Genomic DNA, 18,284 nt, shown 5'->3' on the forward strand with positions numbered 1-18,284 from the left:
TGCCGAATATACCTTGCCAGTATGAATGACACCAACACATACTTAACACGTAGATTTAGCTATAAATTAGTCATCCAAATTCAGTGGATATTAAGACTCACATCCATACATAAGCTCTACAATATCGTAGCTACCAAGACACCTAATATCCGAAGATAAGTAGCTAAAGAACGAAAGAAACAAAATCTAGATTCGCAACATATACTCCACGAATACAAGCCCATTTTATGACTAAAATCGAGAAAAAACTGGCCAGATCAATACATGTGCAAGATATACCAAAAAAAATAAGCTAATCCTCGCCATCTGAACCCTCGGGAGGACTCTTGCCTCCAAACACAGGTTAACTTGTGTGAATGTGGGGTGGTAAAAGATTCTTAACACCTTCTTAGTTGACTTTGCCATTTAAATTGCTCTTTTCTAAAGGGACAAGGTTTAATTATTTAAACTAAACATGTAAAGTACAGTCAGTAAGCTATTGCTTATAAAGATTATTGCAAATTTGACACTAACTCCACTTATATTGATTACATATTACCCCTAAATTACCTTACCATTCAGAAGTATGTAATATTGGTAAAGTGATATATTCTGGCTAGATAAATTAAGCATTCTTTCATTTTTTGCGGACTACTATCCATTTTTACACAAAAATATCTATTTTAGCACTTAAATACATATTTATTTTAAGATAACCCCTCCAGAATTATCTGTAGTATACAAACAAAACCAGAAATAAAATAATAAAGAAGCTACAAGATATCGTAAAACAATAGATGGATGAAATAAAACAAATTCATATTAATCGGATTCTTAAATAAAACGTATAAAGACATACTAACGTTAACAAAATGCATTAGGAAATTTCCGCATATGAAAAAAACATCCAACTTGGTAATGAAATCCTTTTGTATCTCTAAAGCTATTTTTAGAAAAGCACGTACCTACCAAAAACAGGTATTTGGTAGTATACATATCTATTACATACTGTAATGCGTATGAATGATAACAAAAATAAGGACTAAGGAGTCCGTATGAACCGTTTAGAATATACGCTGGAAATATACGGCTTAATCGCATAGTTGCTGAAAATATTCTTCTTGCTTATTTATTTTTATTCGTAATACTTATTAACGTACGTAATAACGTACCCGTTTTTGCAAAAAGCAACAACGGGTACGAAAGATATCGGGTATCAGGGGTGGTATTTGTCTCAAAAGAGGAATTGTGCGCAATGGTGGTACTATTACAAAAATGCAGAGATTATAATGAAAACGTATTCATATCTAATATAGATTTTCAAAAGTATTTGACATAGTTCAACCTAGTAAGCCCAAACATGCATTAAAACACATACACCTAGATACCAAGATATTAATTTAATAAAAAATCTACTAAAATCAAACAGCGGTCATGCGGGTGAAAGATAGTGAGACAAATCAAGCAGAAATTCAAAAAGGAGTCAGCCAGAGATGTGTGTTGTCACTACAATAATTATTTAATGTGTACTCCCAACTAATATTTTAGGAGACACTATGGGAAAGAAGTAAGGAATGGACTAAGCATCATTAATAACATAAAATTTGCAGACTAAACCCCAATTATGACAGAAAATATAGACGATTTACAAATTCTTATAGAAATCATTAACAGATAAAGCAAAAAGATAGGACTAAACTAAACAGATAAAAGTCAATGTTTACAAATAATAAATTGAGTATACAAATCTTTAAAAAAATTAAAGGCTTTCGAAATGTGGCTATATTGGACTGTAAAAGTCTCAAACGAAGAAGCGTTTAGACGAATTGTCTATCTGGACATCTGGGCCACATAGTTCGAAACGATAAATACTCTCTTCTACGCGTCATCATACAAGGAAGAGTAGAGGGAAGAAAAGTCTTGGGAAGAAAGACAAAATCTGGCAGATAAATATCAGAGATTGGACTAACTTCAGTGTTGAAGAAATGTTATATCTAAAAAATGTAAAAGAATATCTAAAGTCAAATTTAACACACTTCCATGCCTTGTAGTGAAATTTTGTTTCTTATTACGATACCGGATCCTGCAAAATTTTAAATACATTAAATTAAATCTCTCGTAAATTATAAAGCCCATTCTTAGAATAAAATAACAAACTTCTTAGTATTATGATATGTAGTATTGTGATAATGTGTAGGTGTCAGTATTCTTTTAAAAGAGATTTATAGGTTGGTATATAAATTTCACGGTTATGTGTCATACGGTTTCATCTTTCATACAAACATTAAAAAGTTTCATTTTACATACAATTAGCACGTTGGCTCTGAAAATGACCTATAAATATGCATTGTTAAAATTTTCATAGATTTATCAATTTAAAATGTTCTTTGTCGTCTTCTGATTATTTATCTCAATTTGTTCCTAATTAAGCACATGTTGTTCTCTCTCATTTTTTAATCACTACTTTTTTTTACCTTTTGCCATAGTTTTCCTCATTTTCTTTATTCATATCGATTTCACTCATAACGAATATTGTGTAGTTTATTTTTTCATGAAACTTTCTCCTTATATGTCCGTATCATACAAGTTGTCTAGTTATTATAGCGTATATAATGTCGTATGCTAATTCCATTTTATTTAACAACAAAATACTAAAAACTTTCTTTTCAAAACTTACACCAAATTAATTGTATCTTATCACTACAGCTGTTTCGACAGAGTGCCTTTCTCAAGTCTCAAGTTTCTCGAAGCCATCAATCATCTATTGTATTTCTTATCAAGATTTTGAAGCAGCTGTGCTCCATTAGTCCATTTTTGTTGGTTTTTGTCACTGTTTCTCTTTTTTCTTTATTGTCATCATTACGTAGAGCTACAACACTGGGTGGGTCTTCGCTAACTACAACTTTTTTCCAAGTTGATCGATTTTCCACGAATCTTCAATGAAATGTTAATTTTCTAAGATATGATTGGATGTTTTCTCTCCATCATATACTGAGACACCCAAGTGGCTTTCTTCTGTGCTAAGTTTCTTCCATACCAGTTTTACAAGTTTGATATCTTGGCGTCTATGCATGTGTCCGATCTACCTTAGGCGATTTATTTTCCTAAACAATATCGTTATAAGAGCTTTCTTTATTCAGTATATGTTCTTATTCTATACGGATTTGTAGTGATATAATAATGAGGTTAAAAATTTTTAGAAGAATTATGCTCTGTATTTCTTTAGTGACATTATTATTAACCGTGATTATGGATCTACGATATTTAAAGTATTCCATCCTTTCGAAATTGTAGTTGTTGACTTTATAATTTTATCTAGATGTATTGAATTGCTCTCTTCTCTTGATTCGCTTGTATTTGGTTTTCATTTTGTTGATTTTAAGTGAAACATTTGTTGTACTCTCTTCACTTTGTTAAAGATGTCGTTTTCGGACGGGAGAGAGTTTCTTATGAGATCAATATCATTAGCATATGTTAGGAGTGCTTTGTACCTTGGTCCATTAATGGATTGCATCTTAAATATCCGTTATTTCTATTTTAGTAAGCTGTTCATTAATTTTTTGAATATTTAAATCGAGAATCTGTATTTATTCGACTGTTTTATAACACAGTTTCTTGGCGCCTATTTTAATCTCGGTTTTTTTGGTTCGGTTATCATTATTACAACTATTTTGCGGGATATCGACATAGGGAACTCGGTGGTATGTCCTTAACGTTTCCATAACCAACGTTCGAAAATTTGTCTTACTATAAAGTCATCACAATTTTACTAGGAAATATAGTGCTATTTAATAATAATAAACTTCAAGCAACAATTCCTATATGCATTAACTTGGTACTGATATCTCTGCTCCCCGATCCCAGGTAGCAGTCAGGAAAACATTGAAACTGCTACACTCATGCTTCCTATTATCCAACGATTAGCCAGTCCAGGACTATACGCCTTATTATAGTACTGATATTGCTTCTGCCCCTCATAAGTGAATATAATATTCAAGGAAGGTTTTGGAAATTTAATAGGATTTTGTATGTAGAATATTATTTCTCTGAGAAAGTGAAGAATATCTATTTGTTATCCGGTTTAATCCATAGATTAAATATTAGAATGCTATAGAATAATGCTACAAGCAGCAAAAAATGGTCTAATAGTCAGTAATCAGAAAACTAAATAAATGTTCTTTAACATACAAAAGAAGGGATGTAGAGTAGGGCATAAAGTAACAATAAACCCATATAATTTTGAAAGATTGCAGCATTTTGGATATCATTATCGGGTACGTTGTCACATAAGATATAAAATGGAATATTCAGGTAACTAACTGATGTATATATAACCCTCATAACACTTTTAAATCCAGAAGTCTAATACGAATCCCTAAAATCAGGATATATAAAATAGTGATTAAACCAATTCTATTGACTGGATACATGACGAGAACGCTGACAAAACAATGTAAGTAAAACTCAGGTATTAATTAGATCAGGATTACTAGAAAAGCCATCAGAAGTATTCCCAAGAAATGTAGAGCATATAGTGAAATCTAAATATCGTAGAATAAGATATTCAGACAGTATCGAGCGAGAACATTATTGATGAGGAAAGGGAGATCCATCGCTGAGAAAGTGAGAAACTAATTTCCAAAAGCAAAGGGTACTTTGTAATAAAGTACCCGTACTCTAAAGCATAAGCATGTCTTTTACTACTCATTAAGTAAGTGATGGATTCGACCGTTACTTGATGGAAATTTATTTTATCTGACAATAAAACAGGTATGCGTTTACATGTTATAGCCTGTAACTGAATAAGTTGAAGAGGGGACAACTGTTTGTCTCAAGTTGGTCATTCAGAATTATGACTGTATTTTTTAATTTGCTGATTTCCCTAAATTCTAATTTTCATAGAATCTAAAAATACCTTAAGGCTTTTATTTTAAATATACTTTTTTAGTAATGAAAATACGTAAACAGAACCTTTAATATACATGTAACCTTTGATCTCTGGGATAAACCCATCTCCTGAACAATAGCGGTGATTACGGTGATTACTATACATATCTGATTCGAAATATCGTCGAAAAGTAACAGTATGTAAAATTTAAATTTTTAATGAAAAATTAAAGATTAGCCATTTCTTATGGGATTCAAAAGAGAAGCCTTTACGAAAATTTAAGTACTAATAAGACCACCGCAATCGGACGTACCCTGGGTAATGAATAATTAATTAATCGGCTAATCACCCGTTCAATATGATTTTTGTCAAATCGGTCCTTTTTAGGACCAACTATTCTAATTATGTCTATAAATATTAAGGGCATATCTAGAGATAAAAACACTTTTTTACTTTACTTAACTTTATCAGACATGTGCGCTTATCTAATGTGACGTATTTCTAGTGCAGGAAACATATAGAGGGCCAAACCTAATGTCAATAAAAGTGCTATCTCTGCCGGCAAAGAAGTAAAGAAAAACTTAAATGAGAGAGGACAAAATCAGTCAGCTGAGGGAACCTTTCAATTATGTTGAGCTTGGATCCACTATCTACGTATATAATGAACAATATTACGGTTCCTGACTGAGGGTCTGAGCAAAAAGCTCATTATAAAATTTGTACCAAAAACACAACAATTACTGGTATCCAAAGTCTGCAGACAAGCAAAGCAAAGACAAAGTTGTTACCTGGCTTAAACCTGGCAAAAACTCCAACGAACACAAAAGCTATCGGTCAATATATTTATTTTGTCAGCTATATAAAATACTTCTGCACATAATTCTTAATATAATTTTACCGATAATAGAACATTTACACAACCCATACCAGTAAATATTAGGACTTTTATTACGTAGACGATACATCTCCTGTTGCAGAACCAAAAACTTTTGTTTCTGAAGTGGAAAAAAATCTAAATCATATCTTAAACACAATAAAAAAATAGATACAAGGTTGAATGCTCGAATAAATGAACTTTGATAAAATAAAGGCAGATATCGAGCACAGTTTTATTAATTAAATCTTGCCCAAGTACTTTCGCTCCCTAGAGCATCTTCAGGGGTATCTGAAATAAGACAAGAAACGTTTTTTTAAAGGAAGAAAGTGATTAACCTCGATAAAGACTCGAAGTTATTGGATAATAAAAGTTTTTGGTGATTAACGTTTTAGACTTTCGTCTAGACGAAATTTGGACGTCAATTTTGGGCTATCCAACAATAATTGCAGAATATCATAAACATAAAATTAAACATAAAGTTGAACATAACACTACACTAGACAATGACAAACAGCTTAAAATTATTTAAAAAAGTCGAAGATGCATTCTGGTCGACAACAGGAGAGAGAATAGCTCCAGGTATTAACGGAAATAGGGCCGGCATAGCGCAAGCGGTAGAATGCTTGACTCGCAAGCTGGTGGTCCGGGGTTCGAATCCCACCGCCGGCAAGAACATCTAGACATTTTAAAAATGTCTATAGGCCCCAGGTCGACTCAGCCTGAATAAAAATGAGTACCTTGGGTAAAACCCGGGGTAATAATAGACGGTTGAAGCGTAGCACTGGCCATGTTACCTTCCTTGTATACCGTAGGCCCTAGATATAGCAGACTACCCTGCTATACTCCCAAAGCCGCGACAGCGGTATAAAACGGGAGACTATTATATTATTAACGGAAATGTTAAGGTGACATGTGCCATATGACACCTTGGATGGGCAGTCACAATCATGTAAATGTGATCTGCACATTTTAAAATTCTATGTAACTAAGCATTGACCAAAGGTCCAACTGACACTACTATGTAGTCCTGTTGCCGACCAGAGTAGCTCCGACTTTTTTAAATAATTTTAAACTGTTTGTCCTTGTCTAGTGTAGTGTTATGTTTAACTTTATGTTTAATTTTGTGTTTATGACATTCTGCAATTATTGTTGGATAGCCCAAAATTGACAAAGTAAGTCTAAAACGTTAATCACAAAAAACTTTTATCATCCATTAACTTCGAGTTTTTATCAAGGTTAATCAATTTTTTCATTAAAAAAAACGTTTCTTGGCTTATTTTAGATGCCCCTGAAGATTCTCTAGGGAGCTAAAGTACTTGGGCAAAATTTAGTTAATAAAACTGTGCTCGATATCTGCCTTTATTTTATCAAAGTACAATAAAAATAGACTATGAATCAATTTTAAGCCAAACCCCGGAAAGAGTCAGGTGTGCTCCTTCAATGTCCCTAACAGAAACGCTTTCACAAATCTGAACATCCAATAGTGTCATGAAATTCTTAAACTCTGGACTTGCTATAAATACCTTGAAGATAATTTGTATCACACCTTGTCATTTACAGAAATTTGTTTAAAACTAAATGGCAAACTACAACCAGTAAAATAATATTCTTCGCAAACTTTTCAGCTAAAAATGGAAAGCACATCCTTCAACCCTTAAAACGTAGACGTAGACGTAGACGCTTGCACTCTACGCTTTTGCTGTCGAATATACCTTGCCAGTATGGATGACAAGAACACCTACTTAATACGTAGATTTTGCTATAAATTAGTCAGTCAAATTCAGCGGATATTAAGACTCACATCCATACATAAGCTCTAGAATATCGTAGCTATCAATCCACCTAATATCCAAAGATAAGTAGCTAAAGAACGAAAGAAACCAAGTCTAGATTCGCAACATCCGCAAAAGAATAAGCTCAATAAGCTCCTCGCCATCTGAACCCTCGAGAGGAATTTCCTTATGGTAGCTATCTTCCTAAAATCTTCCAGGACGGCTCTTGCCTACAAACACCGGTTAACCTGTGTGAATGTGGGGTGGTACAAGATTCATCCCACTCATTTGCCCTTCAAATCGCTCTTTTCTGAAGTGACAAGGTTTAATTATTTGAACTGAACATATAAAATACAATCAGTAAGCTATTGCTTTTAAAAATCATTGCAAATTTGACACTAACTCCACTTATATTGATTACATATTACCCCTAAATAGGAGATAAAACATTCACAAGTGTGTAATATTGGTGAAGTGTATATTCTTGTTAGATAAATTACGCATTCCTCCCTTTTTTGCGCATTACTACCAATTTTTACACAAAAATATCTATCTTAGCACTTAAATATTTATTCTAAGATAAACTATCTAGAATTATATATAGTACACAGACAAAACCAGAATTAAAATAATAAAGAAGCTGCATACAAGATATCGTAAAAGAATGGATGAAATAAAAGTTCTTATTAATCAGATTCTTAAACGAAACGTATAAAGACATACTGACGTTAACAAAATACATTAGGAAATTAGGAAATTTCCGCATATGAAAAAATACATCCAATTTGGTAATGAAATCCTTTTGAATCCATAAATCTATTTTTAGAAAAGCAAGTACCTACCAAAAACAGGTATTTGATAGTATACATATCTATTACATACTGCAATGCGTATGAATGATAACAAAAATAAGGAGTCCGAATGAACCGTTTAGAACATACGCTGGAAATATACATCTTAATCGCCTAGTTGCCAAACTATCGGAGCTTACTTAGACCGATATACTTATGGTTTCAATATACAGTGAAAAAGATCTGAACGACCCCTATAATATACAGGTATGGAAATAATTTTTCGGAACATACGAATATCAATACAATAAGTAGATTTCTTGATTTGCAATTAACCAGTGTAAATTTCAAGATAACGTCGCGATGTGCCGTGTCTAATTCAATTGTTCGACTGGATATGCTGTACCCACTGAGTTCTCTGATTTGTAATTAACCAGTGTAAATTAAAATATAACGTCGCCATGTTTTAAAATTAATTCATTTGTTCCATTGTAATCCTTATTACAAGTCGATTATAGTCGAACAAATAAATTCATTTTAAAACATCCCGACTTGATATTTGAAATTTACACTGGTTAATTGCAAATCAGAGAACTCAGTAGGTACAGCATATCCAGTCGAACAATTGAATTAGACACGGCACATCGCGACGTTATCTTGAAATTTACACTGGTTAATTGCAAATCAAGAAATCTACTTATTGCATTGATATACCTATGTTCCGAAAAATTATTTCCATACCTGTATACACGTGAACTAAGCGATATACATTCATGATACAGGGCTACTTATGAGCTCCACAAAATTTTTAAAAATTATGAAACTATACATGTTAACGAATCGAAAGAGTCAATATTATGGAATAGTCAAGTGAGCTCCGTATATCGGTGTCCACTTGACCACGGAGCTCTTTTGAACCTGAATTTTAACATGGGCGGAGTTCACTTTATGCCGTAGATATATATATATATATATATATATATATATATATATATATATATATATATATATATATATATATATATATATATTATATATATATATATATAATATATATATATATATATATATATATATATATATATATTGCACGTAAAAACCACGACCACATGAAGTGAAGTACGTCGTAGATCACAGGTTCTTTAGGGAGTATTCTATACTCAATTCAGTCTCGAGCATTCGGCCAGGGTGTTTGTCTGACGACAAACTGGTTACCGATATTAGGGCCCTAAAAATACACCACAATAACAAATATTCTATGTTACAAATTTCTGAAGAGTAGCAATTGCTGCCTAAAAGAATAGGCACAATTCAGAAATATATGCCGAATTTTCTCTATTCAGAAAGTAGAAAAATGAAGAAGGAGAAATACCAAGACCTACAGGAGTCAAAGCGTATTCAGGCAACTTATTACCATGCTTTTCACGAAAATTTGTCATATCAGTAGCAGTAAGCACTCAATCTTAATTTTATAATTTTTTCTTTACGTTTTTATGTAATATTTTTGTTACAAACATAGATTGCAATATTTATGTAAATAAATTTTAGTTTTTAAAAAGAGCAAAAGATATTGATATATTTGTCCATTTTAAGCTTTTGATTATTTATTATTTTTAATTAAAATACTATATATTGTTATAACCTTCTGAATATTTCTTCTAAATTTAATAAGAGTGTAGTACTTTTTAACAAATTTCGGCAAATAATCTAAATGACTGATGCCGGACGATATATATATATATATATATATATATATATATATATATATATATAGATCTAGCGGTTAATGTGGGCCCCGTACTAAAACGGTATTATACTAACTCCAGGAGAATATACACCGTGTATATTATTATCTGGGTAGCGCTTTATGTAGACTCCGACCATCACGTAGGATTAAATGAACTCCGTAATAGGGTAAAACACTTTTGGGATCCGTATGTATTCTTCCCCGTACACAACTAAACTCCTCCGATGTTGCCAATAATTTGATTAGTCGTAGATTTTTAAATTTTACAGCAGGTACGTTTTGGAACTTGAAATTTATTTAAATATCAATCAATTTAGTCATCCCGAAATTTCACAAATACTTGGTTAATGTAGTTAAATATTTTATGGTGGTAATTTATATTACTTGCTTTAATTATTTTTAAACTTAAGTTAGTGTCTGTTATAAGCTTGGAAAAGGCAATTTTTATGTATTAGTATTTTTTTAATGCATTGACACTGAAAAATTTATTATATAAATGTACGTTCCGATGTTTCGATTGCTACGTTTTATGATGTACAATATTTGTTTCATAAAGTAGTAAAATTTAAATTATAATAATTTGTAAATCAATCTTAAAATTATAATTTTTTACTGTCTAATTTCAATATTTCAATTTTTAAATGTAGGGAATTCAATATCTTACTATAATACTTTTATAAATGTATCGTATAACGTAACGTAGCAATCAGTAGTGAGTCATTACTCAGATAAAATATTTCGGTGACTTTATGGTAATTTGATTATAGCCAACATATCTATTACAATTATTACATATAATATGTTCGGTTGTTTTAAAAAATACTTTGTCGCTTGTAAATTTTGTATCTTTCGTTATCAGGCATACGAGTATTTTATTTTTAATTAGAAGTAAATGTATATATAATATTCTTTTTTCTGTCACTTATTTTAAATATGGTTCACTTATATTCTTCTTGCTTATTTATTTTTATTCGTAATACTTATAACGTACGTAATAACGTACCCGTTGTTGCAAAAAGCAACAACGGGTACGAAAGATATCAGGTATCAGGGGTGGTATTTGTCAATCTAAATGCTGCCTACGACACATTAAATTAGAGGACATTTCTCCAAAAACTGTATGACAAACTGTAAACATCGTTTTATCCGCGTATATCTACAGAACAGAAGATTTTTCGTATCATTCAATGGTAATATGGAGAACGCAGACAAACGGTCTCGCTTGGGGTAGCGTAATGGCACCTACACTGTATTACATTTACACAAATGATCAACAGATACCAGTAGATACTAGGATTTTCATGTAGACCATACATTGCACAACCAAAAACTTTTGTTGCTGGAGTGGAAAAAAATCTAATAGATGCCTTAAATATAATAAAAATGAACTACGATTTAATTTTAAGCCAAACCCCGAAAATCTTAGGAACGCTCCTTCAATTTTCCCAACACAGGCACTTTCACAAAACTGAACATCCAATAGTGTGATGAAATCCTTGAACTCTGAATTTCCTATAAATACCTTGTAGATAGTTTATATCGCACGTTGTCAATCACAGAATCTTGTTTAAAACTAAAAGGCAAACTAAGGACCAGAAATAGTATGCTCCGCATCTTGTCAGCTAAAAATGGGGCGCACATCCTTTCACCCTTAAAACGTAAATGCTTGCACTTTTCTTCTTGCTTAACTGTCTTTTTCCTTTTATTCCGATATACTCTGTACGAGTACTAGAAACCAATTCGTTAAGGATTTTTGCTTAGTTGAGGAGATATGTTGTGGAATGCAATTTTTAGATTCCCCATGTCTCTAATAACAGTTTTATCAACGTCTGTTTTTCCTTGCCATTCTTAGAAGGCACAGATTAAAGCAAAATACTGAATTTGGTTTCAAAAATTAGTTTACGCTTTTTAACCAAGTTTGACATCTTGGCGTCTATGCATGTGTCTGATCTACCTTAAGCGATTTATTTTCCTAAACAATATATTTATAAGAGCTTTCTTTATTTAGTATGTGTTCTTATTCTATACGGATTTGTAGCAATATGATAATGAGGTTAAAAAAGTTTTCTTATTATTTTTCTTTCAAATATTCGGAGTTCTTCCTTATTTGTTTTAGTCATTGTCCATGATTCGCATTCATGTATTAAAATAGGTCTTAAGTGAATTATGCTCTGTATTGAATTGCTTTCTTCTGTTGATTCGCTTGTATTTGGTTTTTATTTTGTTGATTTTAAGTAAAACATTTTTCGTGCTCTCTTCACTTTGTTGAAGATGTCGTTTGCGGAGAGAGTTTCTTATAAGATCAATATCATTAGCAGATGCTAGGACTGCTTTGTACCTTGAGCCATTAATGAATTGCATTTTAAATAGACGTTATTTCTATTTTAGTAAGCTGTTCATTAAATTTTTGAATATTTGAATCGAGAATCTGTATTTTATTCAACTGTTTTATAACACAGAGTTTCTTGGCGCCTATCTTCATCTCTGTTTTTTTTTGTTTAGCGTATCATTATTTTTCTTCCTATGCCGTCCCCATTAACGGAGGTTGGCGACCACATTTCTAAAAGTATCTCTGTCTTTTGCAACGTGGAATAATTCGTCTACAGTCATGTTTGTCCAGTCACGAATATTTCGCAGCCATGACTTCCTCTTTCTACCTATTCCCTTTTTGCTATCGACTCTACCCTGCATGATGGCCTGCAGAAGACTTTATATTCCTTAGTATGTGTTCCAGGTATGCAGTCCTGCGTACTTTTATTGTTCTCAACAATTTTTTGTCTCGACCCATCCTTCTCAGCACTTCCTCATTGGTGACCCTGGCAGTCCATGGAATTCTCAACATTCTCCGGTATATCTAAAATTCAAAGGCTTGAAGCTTCCTAACTATTTGCGCTTTTACTGTCCATATTTCTACTCCGTACAATAGTTGAGACCAGACGTAACATTCAACAAACCTCAGTCTCAGCGCAGTATTAAGATTTTTGTCACAGAACAATTGCTTGAATTTTAAGAACGCTGCCCTTGCCATTTAGTCCTAGTCTGAATCTAATTCTTTGTTGATGTAAGCTCCCAGATATTTATTATTAAATTAGGGTATATATTCAGGTAGCTAACTGATGTAAATATAACCCACATAACACTTTTAAATCCAGAAGTCTAATACAAATCCCTAAAATCAGGATATATAAAACAGTGATTAAACCAGTGCTATTGACTGAAAATGTGACGAGAACGCTGACAAAACAATGTAAGTAAAACTTAGGTATTAATTAGATCAGGATTACTAGAAAAGCCATCAGAATTATTTTCCAACTTACAAAGGTCCGAATACTAACCAATACCGAACCGGAACTAATGCCAAGGTCTAACAGATATATAAAGATAGCAACGTCATACAAGAGACTAAATCTGAACGCCAAAGTTACGCTGGCTACATCCAAAGGCTTTCTAATAACTGCATTGCCAAGTTAAACTGGGAGAATGCCCCGAGAGAAAAAATGCCCTTAGGACGTCCACGAATCAACAGGGGAGGTAACATATGGTCAGATTTAGGAATAATGGGACTACCTACCGCCCCATCATATTTATCAACACATGCCTGTACAACCAACTGCTATCCAACCTACAATCAATACTTATCTGTTGGGAACTATCAAATCCATTACATGTAGTCAAACGAAGTAGGCTTAAAAAAAGTTATCTTAGGAAAGGCACTACAGAAATATTGATATATATTTTTAAAACGTTATTTACGTGGCTAAGTTTTCAATAGGAATGAGGAGACAAAAAGCAGAAAATCCAATAGAACCTTGTTGCGTTCTGACTATACTATAACGATAACCTTTACAATATAAACAATACTTGGGGCAATTGTTTGTCTCAATTTTGTCATTCAGAATAATTATGTCTGTATTTTTTAATTTGCTAATTTCCATAGATTCTAATTTCCATAGAATCTAAATATATCTTAAGGCCTTTATTTTAAATATACTTTTTTAGTAATGAAAATACGTAGATAGAACCTGGAATATACATTTAACCTTTAATCTCTGGGATAAATCCATCTCCTAAACAATGGCGCCGATATATTTAGTTAAAATTCTGTGCACTTATTTTAACCGTTTATGTCCTTATCATTCATATATGAGTTGTGACCGATATTACAAACTCATTTACTTTTCACAAAGAGACTCCATATTAACTATACTTATTACTATACAAATCTGATTCGAAATATCGTCGAAAAGTAACAGTGTGTAAAATTATTTTTAATGAAAAGTTAATTAGCCATTTCTTATGGGGTTCAAAAGAAAAGCCTTTACGAAAATTTGAGTACAAATAAGACCACCGTAATCAGTTGTACCCTGGGTAATGAATAATTAATTAATCGGCTAATCAGAATCACCCGGTTAATATGATTTTTGTCAAATCGGTCCTTTTTAGGATCAATTATTCTAATAATGTCTATAAATATTAAGGGCATATCTAGAGATAAAGACACTTTACTTTACTTAACCTTATCAGACATATGCGCTTAGCACAAATGTGACGTATTTCTAGTGCAGAAAATACATAGAGGGCAAAAAATAGTGTATTTGGTATTAAGCTGATTGCTGAAAATCACATAATAAATGTAAAAGTGCTATCTCTGCCGGCAAAGAAGCAAAGAAAAACTTAAAATGAGAGAGGACAAAACCAGTCAGCTGAAGGAACCTTTTAACGATGTTGAGCTTGGATCCACGATCTACGTATATAATGAAGAATAGTACGGCACTGACAGAAGATCTGAGCACAAAGCTTATTATAAAATTTGGACCAAAAATACAACAGTTACTGATATCCAAAGTCTTCAGACAAACAAAGCAAAGACAAAGTTGTTGCCTTGCTTAAACCTGGCAAAAACTCCAACAACCACAAAAGCTATCGGTCAATATATTTATTTTGTCAGCTTTACAAAATACTGCTCAAGAGGTAAAACAGAAGAAAAACTCAAATTAAAAGACAAAAGTTGCTATAGACAGGAAAGATCATGTACGTCACCAATACTAAATCTTGCCCAACACAGCAAAGATGGGTACAAAAGATATTAGGTATGAGGAGTGGTATTTGTCAATCTAAGCAGCAATTTGCAGTTTTCATTCAACATCTAAGTTACGTTATGCCCTACTCTACGTCCTCTCTCTTGTATGTTAAAGAAATTTATTTAGTCATCTGGGAAAAATTTCTCAAACGATATTAATATTAAAAGGGACTTTAAAGAGCCAAAGCACGCTAAACCGTAAGGCGACTAAACCACACAAAATGGTTATTTGAGAAAAATTATAGCTCGTTCCAGAAAAAATTGTAAATATAACATTAATGTAGATTAAGAAGAAACGCTGAAGAAAAAAACAGTAGCGGTTAGCCTAAATAAAGAAAGACAAAAAGATGTAATTTAATGTTTTGAAAAAATCTGATCCGAAGACTATATGAAAAACATTTCATAGTATAGACATCGAGCGCGGCGATGCCTTTACCGTCTGGAGGCCTATATCGGAAACTTTTACTACCATTTGACTATTTGTGTACGATTTTGTGTATGGTTAAGTGGCACACCACAAAAAGTGTTTTTATTTTCTCTTTTGTTCAACAATTAAAATGTATTACTATACTTCTAGATGTTCCAATACAATAAAGGATAATAAACATAAAGCACAGGCTACAAAATTTTATTATTTTCTATGTGCTAGTTATTATAAACACATAAGCTATACTACAATTAAAAACTATGACCACTAGGAAAAAATACGGTAGACTATAAATTCATTTGTGCTTTAGCACTATAGTAAGAACAAGATAAAAATCTAAATTCCTACATAATTATATTAACGAGAAGTTAAAAAAACTTTTGTTCGTTATCAGTAATAGAAAGCGCATTTCAGAATATATTATGAAAAATGTTGTTGATATTACAATATCAGATGATAGGAATACAAAAATAAAAAACAACTTACCTTTTTAAAACAACAATCAATCACTTCATTTTATCACGAAAAATTTAAAAATTGCAATGTAATTGAACCCATTTTGTGAGCTATAGTTACATTGATACTTATGTGGCAATTAGCTGTAAAGTCATTAGTCGTTTTCGCCGTATCATATTTTCCTGATATTTTTTGTAGGCAAGCGGTTTAGTTTGTGTAATATAATATCCCCAATTCGTCTCATAATATTTAGTTTTCAAAACAGATGTTACGCTAATTTGTTTAAATTTTTTAAAGCACTTTGCAGTACATTTGAAAATAAGTCGACAGTTTTCCTTGAAGTCTTTACTTGGAGATTACTCCTTGTTAAATTAATTAGTTTCTTAGGTAAGCCTAGTTCTGCAATGGTATTTCATAGTTTTATTCTTATGATTATATCATGTGTTTGTTTAAAATCTATAAATAACTAGTTTAATGTTTTTTTTGTATTCCCAACAATTCTCATTAACTGCCTAATAGTAAATAATTGATCAACGATTTATTAGTTTTTCTAATTCTACACTAATAGCCTCCTATTTGATAGTTCACCTATTCACTCAATCGTTCCAGGTGTATTAGAAAAAATACTGTATATCCTAATAATTAACAGATATATAGCTTATATATATATATCTTATATCGCAATAGTTTGTGCAGTACATTTTATTATCCCTTTTGTGTTTGGTATGCTTTTCAGGCCAAAAGGTAAATCTACCTAGGCCAAATCCTGAGACTTGACAAAGAGAACCAAAGTGCGGAAATTACTAGAAGAGCAAGACTAGCATGGGCAGGATTTGGAAAACTTAGTTGGATGCTTAAGAACCGCAAAATACCCCAATACTTGAGGAGCAAAGTGCTCAACCAATACATCCTTCCCATCATGACATATGGAATGCAAACCTAGACCCTAACCAAGGCAAACATGAATAAACTAGCCACAACAGAAAGAACAATGGAAAGAGCAATGTTAGGTATACGACTGTCAGATAAAAAGAGGAGCGACTGGGTAAGATCAAAAACAAAAGCCGAAAACATAGCAACAAAAATTGCCAAACTTAAATGGAGCTTCGCGGGCCAGACTGCTAGACAAAAAGAACAACGTTGGAATACTACAATACAGCATTGGAGACCTTACGAAAGTAAACGACCAAGAGGAAGACCACAGATGAGATGGGTTGATGATATTAAAAGAATAGCCGGAACAAATTGGAAATATGTTGCTCAGGATAGAGACCGATGGAAGGAGTTGGGAGAGGCCTATGTCCAAACGTGGACGACACAAGGCTAAGAAGAAGAAGATGCTTTTCAGCAAGTTGGCACTTGCTCTTACTTCTAAATTGACAGAGCAGCTGTTTAACTGCCTGTACTGAACTTTCTTCTTCATTTTGCAAATATATATATGAAAACTAATAAAACTCTGGCTTACCGTTGATTAAAATATTGGATACCCTATACTATTGAATCAACAGAAATACTAAGATCACACGGGGAGAATATTATGGGTTATTTCTGGTTTCGTAATAATTTACACTGAAATTACTAACAAGAGAGTGCTCTCACTTCCACATGTTCAAATTGATATATAGTACCAACATATGCTAGTTATATACCATCAGTACTAATAAAATAAAAACTATCAAATTAATGTCAATTTTATTGAATAATCAAAACAATCGAAAATATATACCAAAACAACACAATAAAAGTAAAAGAAGAAGAAGAACTAACCGACCCTATTGAAGCTGGCAATGAGATAAGACAGGGAGATTCCCTGAGTCCGCTATTGTTCAACCAAATTATGGATGAAATAATAAAAAAGTAAGAAATAAAAGAGGATACCAAATGGGAGAAAAACAAATTAAAATAATCTGCTATGCAGACGACGCAATACTATTCATTCAAAGTGAAGATGATTTACAACGTATGCTACACCAATTTCATATAACCGCCAGAAAATTTAACATGTTAATTTCTCCAAAAGAGACAACATGCATGGTTATAACAGCAAGTTTACTAAGATCTTAATTGGAGCTGGAAGGTCAGCTAATAGAACAAGTGATGGAGTTTAAATATCTAGGTATCACATTATCTAGCTACGGAAAGCTCGAAACTGATGTGGAAGATCCACTGAATAGAGCAAACAGAGACGCGGGCTACCTAAATGAAAAATATGAAGAAATAAAAATATCGGGAAACAAACCAAAGGCAGAATTTACAAAACAGTTATC

This window comes from Diabrotica undecimpunctata, chromosome 5 (assembly GCF_040954645.1).
Source record: "Diabrotica undecimpunctata isolate CICGRU chromosome 5, icDiaUnde3, whole genome shotgun sequence".
Taxonomy (NCBI): Eukaryota; Metazoa; Arthropoda; class Insecta; order Coleoptera; family Chrysomelidae; genus Diabrotica; species Diabrotica undecimpunctata.